The sequence below is a fragment of the Anoplolepis gracilipes genome, chromosome 5 (assembly GCF_047496725.1).
Source record: "Anoplolepis gracilipes chromosome 5, ASM4749672v1, whole genome shotgun sequence".
NCBI lineage: Eukaryota > Metazoa > Arthropoda > Insecta > Hymenoptera > Formicidae > Anoplolepis > Anoplolepis gracilipes.
The window spans coordinates 7,546,863-7,559,386 of record NC_132974.1 but is presented as its reverse complement, the minus strand read 5'-3'; positions in this window follow the sequence as shown (position 1 = coordinate 7,559,386).

Here is a 12,524-nt window from a genome sequence, read left to right as displayed (position 1 = left end):
TGACTCTTCTCTTAACGCTTCCTTTTTTATGTTATATATACATATATGTATATAACAATTATTTTTAAAAAAATTATAAGTTTCTAAAAATCATATTATTATATTTTAAACATGCATGTATGTATTCTTAAAAGATGATTATAAAAAATATTTATTTAAGATAAATTATTTAAAGTATTTTATATTTATTTTTCATTGATTTTTAAAAATATTTATATTTAGAATGTAACTTTTAAACTAGCAAAAATTGGCATACGTTAAAAGTTTATGTACATTCCTAAACAAACTTCTAACATGCCAACCTTCCAACTTTAACAGCTTGTCATTTAAAAGTTATCATTTGAAAGTTATCATTTAAAAGTTAGCGTCAACATTTTGAAATTAAAAGTTTCTTTTTTAAATGCCCTTGAGAACTTGCCATTAGTTCTTAATAGTCCGCCATATGGTACCATACTGCACTAGTTAGTACTTGTGGACATTCCTTTAATAAATATATGATAAATTTAATAAATAAATATAATATATATATATATAGTAAAACTGTAAAAATAGCAACAATTATTACAAAACAATACATTATGTAATTTTAAGTTATTGAAAATTGCAAGATTTTACAGTCATTTTAGAATCTTTGTGCGTATTGTGAAGAAGTTTGTTTTTAAATTCTAAAAGTTATTGTATAAAAAGATTTAAAAATAATTAAATTTTTTTAGCTGTTACTAACAATGAATCACATCAATGTAAATTTTCAATAAATTCATATAATTATTTATTTTGCCAGATAAAAACAGGAAATGTCTAAAAAGACACTTCACATCTTTTATTAAAACCTATATTAAATTTATATTTATATTTTCTTACAATACAAAAATTAGTTATTTTATTTTGCAAATGTAAAAATTAATGTCCAAAATTAAAATTAAAATTTTACTAGCGTAATAAATTATCTGTGAAATTAAAATTCTGTGTTTAATTATCATTATTAAAAACAATTTAAAAGAATAAAATTTTGTTTTTTATTTTATATTGAAATTTATTATATGTTTAACAATAAATAATTTTCCAGTATAAAGAAACCAAAGTAACGATTCGATTTCTTTTTTACTTTAATTTTAAATTCTCAATGCATTGATGTCCGCGTAAAAAAAGATTTTAACAATCCAGAAGAAAGAACCAGGATTCTGCAATCGATTTTTGCTTTACATTCTTTCAGAGATAAACTATATACCATAGTCAGCAGGCAATTATATCACTACTATTTTATAATTATTATGCATGTGGTTAAGAACTTGTGCATAACTCTTATGCATGCGGTTAAGAACTTGTGCATAACTCTTATGCGAAGCAAAGTTCTGAATAGCAGTTTCCTGGATAATGACTCTTATGACAACATCAAATTGTAATCTAAGTTCTCAAATTTTTGAAATATATGTGCAATAGATTACGAAAGAGACGAAATATATATATATATATATATATATATATTATGTTAGGTAATTAAGTTTATAATCGGATGTAATTACAGTTATTTTTATCCGAATTAATTAATATTTAAAAAATATATATATAGTTACAAAAAATACAACTATTGCATTTTTGTTAATAAAATTACCATCAATTATATGAATGCAATAATTTTCAATGAAAAGTAACTTTTTTGTTGTATTAATAAAAGTACAATAAATCTATTTTTTATAATTAATATAATCTTATAATTAATATTTAGATCAGTCATATATTTTTTAAATATATCTCAAAAATATTTCTTATATTTTAAAAAATAATTCTAAATTAATTATATTTATTTTGTGTCTTACAATATTAAAAATGTATGTATGTATATTATAAATTATATAACCGTCACGTTTCAGTAACGTCAAATATTACAATATAAGTAAATATTGTTAGAGTGGTTTAATTCTGCGACCAATCAATATACATATATTACTCCGTTTGACATTACAATGATGTAATAATAACATTACATACAGTACATGGTGGGGCGAAAAGTAGTAGGGGCAGTTCAGTCAGAGGAAGGTTAAATAGGCTAAGCAGTCGTAAATTGTATTCATTCAGAATCAGTCAAGTATACAGAGCAAACATGCTACGTCATCAAGGTTACGTCAAAGTACAAGGTTATTCTACGTCGATGTTAAAACCACTGAAGGTCGAATAATGCGTACGTGATATTATATGTCACTACTCTCTCGCCGGGCTTATATTTCTAAAGTAAAATTAGGGAATTGTGAATAAATACGCGATAACATGGGATTATTGTATCCTTTATTTTGTGTTTATTTGATGTTTTGTTTATGTTTACATTCTTCGCTTTCTCTTATGAATTAATCAGTTACTCAGCAGAAGCTTACAAGTGAATTAATTATACCAGTCACAATATACCATATATATATATATTCTAACATTGAATATATTAATATGATTTATTATGTTTGTTTCTTCAAAATGAAACAAAAATGAGCAAATTTCTAAAAGATTTTTTTTCAATTACAATTAGTTTATCGATCTCACATGCTCGCGAAGTTTTGACAGATAATTTCAGAACATCCTGTACTTTTTTATTATACAAAATTTTTACATATATACAATATTATATAATTATTGATTAGATAAAAAAAGTGCAAAAGTAATAATTAAATTATCTTATTTAAAAGTCCGAGAAAACTTACCGTTAAATTTTATATAATATAATATTTGATTATAAATAAAACAAATAAAAAATAAGATTATATTATATAAATTGCAAAAAAATCTAATAATAATATTTAACTAAAGAATAGATTAATTAATTGAAATTTAACTTATCAATTTGTAACATCTTCCGACATTTATTACATCTTTCACTACATTTAACCATCTGCAATTGTTTACCAGAAATGCCTCCGTGCCTCGTGCAATCTGCATAATATGCTTATTTGCATTGTCCCACTGTTGATTACATTCGAGACGCAAATTTCGCGAAAAATTTTGCAAATTTAATAATTTAATAATTCATGAATTTACTATTTAATGGACATATTTTCATCACAAAACGAGATTTAATTAAAAGTTTTATGTTTATTGTTCTTCATTTTATATCACTTGACATCACATAATACATTCACAATTTGAGATCTAGCAATTAATTTGTACGTTTATTTAAGAAGAACATTTATAACGCATTATTAAAAAATTAATATTTTATTTAATTTATATAAATAGATAAAATAAAAGCAGAATTTTTTAAAATTGGAAGTAAACATTATAAAATGTTAGTTTTTTGTCACATATATTAATTATTAATATAAAATATTTAAAAATATATAAAATTAATAAATAAAACTTTAATAGAAAAACATGTATGTAGTTTAAATTCTTTTAATATTTAGAGCATTAAATATACTTTTATAATTATTTAATAAATTATATTAAAATATTAGATTAGCCAATAATTCTGTGTGGTTTTTGTGGATAATGTTTATAATGATGACGGCGCAAACTTATAAAAAGATATGTGTGATATATGCGAGGATACTATGAAAGAATGTAGCATGTACCAAAAGTAGTTTGCTAGAAGCTAAAAGTGGTTTGCTAGATGGAAATTTTCTCGTTCAAAATGCATCACGCTTGGGCCGAGCAGTATCGACAGCGATAAAGTGAAGGTGTTAATCAATATCAATTCACGTTATATGACGCGGGTGATTACATTTTGCAAATATCGAAATTGAGCGTAAAAAACCATCTGCATTAACTTGGCTACGTTAGCCAGTTCGATATTTGGATAGCGCACGAATGAATTTAACAAAAATTATTGAAACTGGGCTGGAATATTTTACGGTCTCTCGTTTTTGCACGGTATCTTCGATGTACACTGCATATCTTTTTATAGGTCTGCGCCGCGTTTTTGACTCTTTTTGAAATAAACTAGCATGCCGAAAATATTTTATTCATTTTTCAAATGACGCCAAACGCACAAAACACAACTAATTTTTACGCTTTTTTTAATGCACGTTGAAATATCATCTATCAAACGAGTATGCGCTTCCATGATTTTGATTGAAGATAATCACTTTTCAAATTATTTTACGTCTATCCGTAAAACCGCACGGAATTATTGGCCAACTTAATAATTATATGTTATTAAAATGAATAGATTTTTAGCCCGAACAGTATCTTCTGATAATTAGAATTCAAATCTATAGAAAGTACAATCACATTGTAATCTAAAACAATAAATAATTGAGTTGATAAAAAATGTTGATTAAACAAGATATTAATTACAATTAACCATAAAAATACGAGTATACGACATTTATATATATTTTTATATAAACAAACATGTTTATTAAAAAATAATACGCATTCTTCAAAAAATATTTTATCTATCAAATTTACAATTAAAATTTTTTTAAAAATCTAAAATTTTTTAATAAATTTTTATTTTAAAAAAACTCTTATAGCAAGTTTTAGAATTAAGACATATTAAAAAATAAGAATAAAGATAATGTTTCAGAATTTTAGAAAATTCTATAATCTTCACAAAGCTTTATATATACGTATATAATATTTTTGTGTATATGTATGTATTTTATATATATATTTTATATATATGTATACATAATTATATATTTAATTTAAGAGAGACTGTTTAATTATAAAAGCAAAAAATTTATATATCAATATATTAAATTTATTATCAGATTGTAATGAGTTATAGAAACCAAACTTTATGAAAAATTTTCTCTCACAAGATCCAAATCGAATTCTTTGCGTTTGTAAAGTATAATGCATACATAAATATTTCAGTTGCGATTTATATTTAAATTACTATTTTTTACTGATAATATAACAAATTATATCAATTAAACATTAATACATTTATAGATATTTATTTACTTAGATACTCTTGTGTAATTTTTTTTTACATACCTATATTTAAATTTATCTTTATGTGCAATTTTTACATTTAAAAAATTTTAGTTATAATCGGAATAATTTAACAGAATTTTTCAATATTTAATAAAAAAAAATAAATCTGTGTGTGGGACGAAAACGATGAATGCTAGAATATGATTAAAAAATAAAACACTTATGTATTATTTATAACATGCAACAAATCCAAAACAATTGAAACTAAATCTTGATAACAATAAATAAATTTTGAAAAGGTTTAATACAAACAATTCGATATTACAACCATTTTTTACAATTTTGTCGGACAAAAAAATTGTTGTATAATCTTACCCTATCACAGACGGCGTATTTTTTCTCGTATTGCTCTGACACATAATTCTCAATTTAAAATTCTCAGTTGTTCTTAATTTAAAATTATACAATGTAAATTAAACTTTTTGAAACTCTTTATTCTATATTATAAAATATGTTTGTTAAAAGGATGGAAACAAGAACACTTGAAAGAACACAAGAGTACAAATTCAACAAATTCAAAATTTGTTGAAATTTTAGAAATTTAATATATTTTTAATAAAAATTCCTAGTAGCTACACTACTAATATTAATAAGCATACTATTAGGAGGAATATGTATACTTATATAATATTTTATTAATAAATAAAAAAATATTACAATTAGTACAATGGAAATATGGAAAAATTGATCTGGAGAAATCACTTACAATAATATTATAAATATGTACGATAACAATCCAATAAGATTACATCTTTTCCAACAAAGTCATTTCTCATCCACCACACTTAAATTTAAATGAGGATTGCTGTCATCTTGCATATTCTGTTACATTTGTCTACTTCCAGACTGAAAAATGACATGTTAACATCAAATTATCACTTGACAGGTCAGTTTTATAATGCGTATGGTATTTTTTCTCAAAACTACATCTGCTTTTCCCTTTTTCTTCTTGCTCAACATGTACGCATGTACATACATAGGTGCGACCTAATAATTTCATTTGTCTAGTTTACCAGCCGGTGTTTCATGAAACGAGGTTGGAATGCGGATGTGTGTGACTATCAGTGATTTATTCGCAAATAGTGCATAAAGTGTGTTGTTTCTTAAATTTGCGTAACTCGACGCAATATGCAATACTGCTTTTTAAGCTGTATTTATACCATATGATTACGTATTATTAAAATTATGTTATTGAGCAGTTTGTATATTTATTCTTACTATAGAGAGAGCATGCAATAACTGTACTTTGCTACCCTGTCGTCTCATGAGATGCGACATATGTATAAGCTCTTTTTGAAATTATTTAGTTAACTTGTAATAAAATATTTAGCTTATATATATATATTATGGAATTGTAAAAAATTAATAGATAAACAAATAAACTTTTAATGAAAATTGAAGTAAAAATCTTATTGGAAAAAGATATTAAAAGTATATTTAATATTTTAAAGTAAAAAACAAATTGCTTTTTATAAAAAAATTTATAGAAGCTCTCTGAAATATAAAAAGAATAAAAAATACAAACTAAGTATTATAGCAAAATGTCTCCGAGGGATAATGTTTATGAGGAAATAATTCAAAGCAAATGAAAAAGCTTCGTAGTAAAGCAAGAAATTTAGAAAAATGTAGAATATATATTCATGATTATATTAAAAAAAAAAATAAAAGTGCATTTGATTTTAATTTCTGCAAAGAGTACATTTGTTTTACTTTTATTCTTATAAATCAGTTTGTTGCTGTAAAGCCATATCGTATACTGTATATCTAATAAGTAGCTTATTATATATTATGATATTAAAAAAACATACAATCTAACCATATGAAAAGTATAGTAATAAAAAGTTAAATAAGCACATTTCCAACTATGATATCTACTTACGACATTGATGATATTTATGTGAACATGTTTATCGCGCACACACAATTAATACAATTCATTTATTAACGTAAAATGTCTCACAATAACCCATTAAATTAATATCAATTTATATACTTAATATCCATTACCAATAAACTAGACTTAAATCTCGATATAATGAGTCCATCAAATAATAAAATAATGGAGAAAGAGAGAGAGAGGGAGAGAGAGAAGCATTGGTTTAATAGGCGAAAGAGCTCTTCAATCCTAAATCGATATAACACCATTCTCTTCTTTTCATGATTTTTAGATCTCACATCGTCTCAAACACGTGTGTCGTGACAATCCCAGATGGAAAAATAAAAGCGATATCGTCAACCCTCTTATGGAAAACCGAGTGCAAACGACAATATGAGGGAAGTAAATCGCTTAAAGCGCAACCTGCGTCTCGTAAGCTGTTTTAATTTGCGGTCTTAATGACAAATCGTGCTATGCTTTAGGGACTTAAGATTTCAGTTTTTTACTACTTGTGCTCATTATTTCGGTTAAAAGTTTTCTAAATCTCATATTACTGCACATTTCCTGCAGCCAAGCAAGGTCTTTGTGGAAGTAATTTTGCTAATATCATGTCTTACATTACTTTTCTGTTTTGTCCAATTTCAGACTCCAAATATATTTTAATCTTTCATATAACTTAACTGAGGCATATATAACTTTTACGCAATATTTATATACAGTGTACGTTATAGTATATTATATATAATAGTATATACCGTCTTCTTTTTCTCTTAAGAGATGTACCTCCAGTTAAAGAAGAAATTAATGATTTTGGAGAATTTTTTAAAAGGTGGTAGTATCATAAATTTAAATGAGAATAAAACATAATTTATTTTTAATACAAGAAAAAAAATTAACAACTAAAGTACAAAATTTTTTCTAAGAAAGATATATTTTTCTTTAAAAGTTGATCATTTCTTTTGTATTTTAAAATTTGAAAATTTGATTCGAATTAAATTTATTTACTACTATCCTTAAAAAATTCTCCAAAAATCTCATTAATTTCTCCTTTACTTAAAGGTAAAGTATGTAATCCCTTAATCCATTTCAACAACAAAAGTTATGTAAAAAATACGATGACTCAGGCTGGCTTAATAAAAGAGAATTTAATCAAAGAGAATAAGATTGTGTATTTTATGTGAGCGATTTACTTCCATTACATTTGTCGTTTGTATTCAGTTTTGCATAACGAGAATAAAAACTGTCATTTTTCCTGCCATTCCTCGTTAAAATCATAAAATTTTTTGAAGCATTAAAGCATTATGCAGTTTACATTTTTCACATTAAATATTACAATTTTCGAATTCAACATTATATGGGCGAAAGATGATTTTTGCATTATACATGTGAGAAATACAAGAGATAGGTAACTGAAAAATTAATTCTTTCTTTTAACTTTAGTATACATTCATGGAATATAATTTCTGAATGCTGTAATATATGAGAATACCATAATTTTCTAGCTCTTCAATATGATGCTCGTTCAACATGATGATTATTCGATAACTCCGTCACGATTTCGTGCAACATAAAGGAAATAGAAAATATCGACAGTATCGTCGCTCGGATACAATTATTATTAGTTATACTACAAATAATTTTGAAGATGTGTTATTTAAATTAAAATTTTAATACAGTGAATAATTTATTTATCTTTATTAAACAATTATTGTATCACTTTTGATCAACAATATATATATATATATATATATATATTGTTGAACAAGAGTGATATGGAATTTATGTAGATATACAGTATTTCAACATAATTATTTTTTATATTATTTGTACATTTTAAATCAATTAACAAATTAGACCTATATTTCGAAATTTTTTTTATTAAAAAAATTAATTTTAAATTAGTCACAGAAATCTATGATAGAATATTTTATATCAAGCAAAACCACAAATTGTGGTCGTTTTGCGGCAATAATTTTAATAAAGGCTATCCTTTTTATCAATTATCAGAGAATGTAACTATATATGTATATATTAGATAGCAATGTAAGCGTTTCGTAATTTTGTAACAAAGATGAAGCAAATAAAAAATACTTGGAAAAAAATTATAAAAGAATAGGTAGTATTTTAAACAAATTGATATACATGCAGTCATATAAAAACAAAATATTAGTTTATGTTCTAAAAATATAATAATATAAATATCTAAGCACTTTTAATTTGATTAAACAACTTTACACAAATTACGTAAGCACATAAAAATGTGCAAATTATTAATCTCTTAGTTCACACTAATATCTCCAAATAGAAAAGAGCTTAAAATTGACCCATTTTTAAACGATCGGTTCCATCTATTTGACATTAATACCAGAATTTAAAATTTAAATGATGAATCATATCCTTCCGCCGTTTGATATACATATTATCTAAATTTACTTTATTATGCACCGATCACGTGCCTGAAATGTTTCTTATATCTTTCAAATAGTATCTTTATCAAATTTAAATTTGAAGAGTAAATGTACTCACAAAATCTACATACATTAAAAACTTTTTTTTATATTTATTCTAGATTTCTATTATTTTCTATGCAACAAAATAACAGTTATATAAATTGTAATTTTTCTTTAAATTTATTAATAATGCAACTGATTTATTAAATGTATATATATTATAAAAAATTATTAGTCTTACATTAAAGATAGAAATAAACAAAATTGCTGATATTTTTCTATTATTAAAATAAAAAAAAAAGAAATAAAAATAGTGTTAAAAATACTATACTAAAACAATGAAAGAAAGCAGATAAAGTAAATTTTAATAAAAATGTTACTGATAATGAATATAAAATGCGATCATTATTTTAAAGAAAAATGCAGCATCTTTCAAACACATTAAATGTTAACTGTATTATGTATGTTTTCATTAATACAATTATAAAAATAGATTGTAATAGAAAGCGAGTTACGTGATTATATCTTTGAAATAGTCATGGAATGCTATTTGCATAAATAAGAATGCACTGAGTTGCGATCGATGAAAAAATAGGTTGCAAAACAAACTGATATTGATTGCAGCAATAACAAGTGCAGATCCCAGAAACTCATAATTTAAGTCATTATTAATAAATAATGTATTCATCATTTCGTGGAACACACATTGCAGAAAAATATTCTTAAAATTACAGTGTACGTTTTGAAATTTAAAATTTAAATGTATAAAAATGTATAGAATAATATTCACATTTACATCGCCAATTTATTTTCAAATATTAAATTTGTCTGATTAACCTTACTTTATAATTATATGATATAATTCTTGTAAAATATATACGTGCATTTTTAAAAAATTGAAGTATAAAAATTGGCCTATTATTCACATAAACATATATTTTATATATGAGTTTTTATTTCACTAGAAACAACGCTCCTTTTCGCGCGCGCTTTTTTATATGAGCTTAATTTTTTCAATTTATTAAAGAAAGAAAAAAAAGAAACTATATATCTAAAATTACTTTAATTATTTTTTTATTTTATATGTAATTTTATATACATATATTTTTTTCTTATTCTTTTATATAATATAAAAAATAAATTATTTTTACATTCACTAATATAAAAGTATATTGTATATTAAAATAGAGCGAATTGATAAAAAATTAATGATTTTTAAGATATATATTATTGTTGTGTTTTCTGATTGATTTTAAGCGATTTTGATATTCATATTTGCACTGTCACTTATTTACAAGCATTTACAGAGTGCAGAAAATAACGACACTCTTTTAAAAGTTAATATGTTAACTTTAATCTTGATCTAAGAGTATAGAACATAAGGAACAAGAAATTAATAATCATAGCCGTTTGAAAGATGAGTCCACGAAGTACTTCAACAATCACAAGTCTTCACAAGATAGCTTCACAAATTAGCTCTTCATAGTCGTCCTTGTTAATAAATAACTTGGCAATGTGCTAAAAAATCTCTCGGAGATGTACAATGAATATTAGGTTTGACTTGTCACTTTAATACGGGGATAAAACGGATAAAAAAGAGCACAACATTGTCCTCTCTTTTCAAGAATCTTTTCCTCTCGAGAATCAATAATGGAGGAATTTATTTTATTGGTATGCTTTAGTTGATTGAAATAACTCTTCTTTTAAACTACGATTATTCTATTAATTTGTTTCTTGTGTTTTATATTTGTATTGTTAGTTTAATATTAAAGATACTATATTTTAAAAGAGTATTTTTCACGTGCAAATGTTTGTAAATGAATGACAGTACGAAGGTAAGTATCAAAATCGATTAAAATCAATTAGAAAGCGGGCAACAATGTTATATATATCTCGAAAACCATTAATTCTTTTATCAATTTTATTTGAATATACAATATACTCTTATATGTATATAGGTGTGTGTAAAAATAATTTATCTTTACCGAATGAGTCTACAAGCCTTTCCGTGTGTGTAGTGTTTAATGATTCGCATAATCACAATTGTAAACGTTTTCCGATGTTGGGAATACTCTCGTCATCGGCCAGCAGTCTTGCCGATATCAATTAAACATAATAAATAATTTTTAATGCTCCTAACAGTGCAAGTTACGTGCTTTTATTATTATGGATAAACATTCTTTAATAATCGATATTGTAAAGACAAATTGTTACTTTTATTTAAAATATTAATTTATTAAGATTGATTTATATATTTTCTCTTCTTTTATTATAACTTGCATAATATAAATATTTATTTTTGAATATTTGAGTTAAGTTTAATATTAAAATGTGAATACATTCTTCATTTCTAGTACAGCATTTCTCTGTACTAGAGAGCAGTAAGAAAATCAAGTTTAATATAATAGTTTGCGTGTTATTTCTTGCCGCGTTAAATGAATATAGTTAGCGCATTCAAATCTTCTCAAGTATTTAGATCCATTGTTTATAGGTTTGCATTGTGAAATTACCTGTTTCTCTTCTCAAGTTTTTCAACAGCCATATTTCACTGTATATTCTCGAGATTTAATCCTCACATACCAATTATACACATAATTAATAACTAAAAAAGTTAATTAATTAATAATTTTAAAATATTATTTTTATTTATATTTAAGCGAATAAAATAATGATAATTTTTTATAATAATTGGTTAAAAAATTATAATTAGCATTAGTAATACAATTGTGCATATTTATTTATTATATGTTATGCAAGGACGTGATTATATTTAAATATGTATTTTCCATTTTTTAGTCAATCTGTTCTGATTTAATCCATTATCGATTCAATTGTTTTAAATCAAAGTTGCAATACAGAATAATAATAAATATTAATTTGTTATAAATAAATGCAATTTTTTCTAAAATGCCTAAACAAATTATTATTTTATTCTTGAGCATTATGTTTTAATATGATATATATTCTGTTACTAAAGTTTCAAAGTTTATAATGAGTCACATGGCATTAATGAGAATGTTGTAATTATACAGATAATTAAAAAGTTCATTTATGTATAAATAACAAATTTATATACTCAATTAGAATATTTAAGATAATAAACATTGCTTTTATTATTTCGTCACAATGTCACTTTAAATGGTAACATTCATATATTCATCTTTTTTTCTTGTTATTCTTTAAACTGCCAACTCAGCATTTTATATTGTACTGCGTAAATGTAATAATTTTGTATACATGTAGTACAATATAAAATGTTTGTTAATTATAAA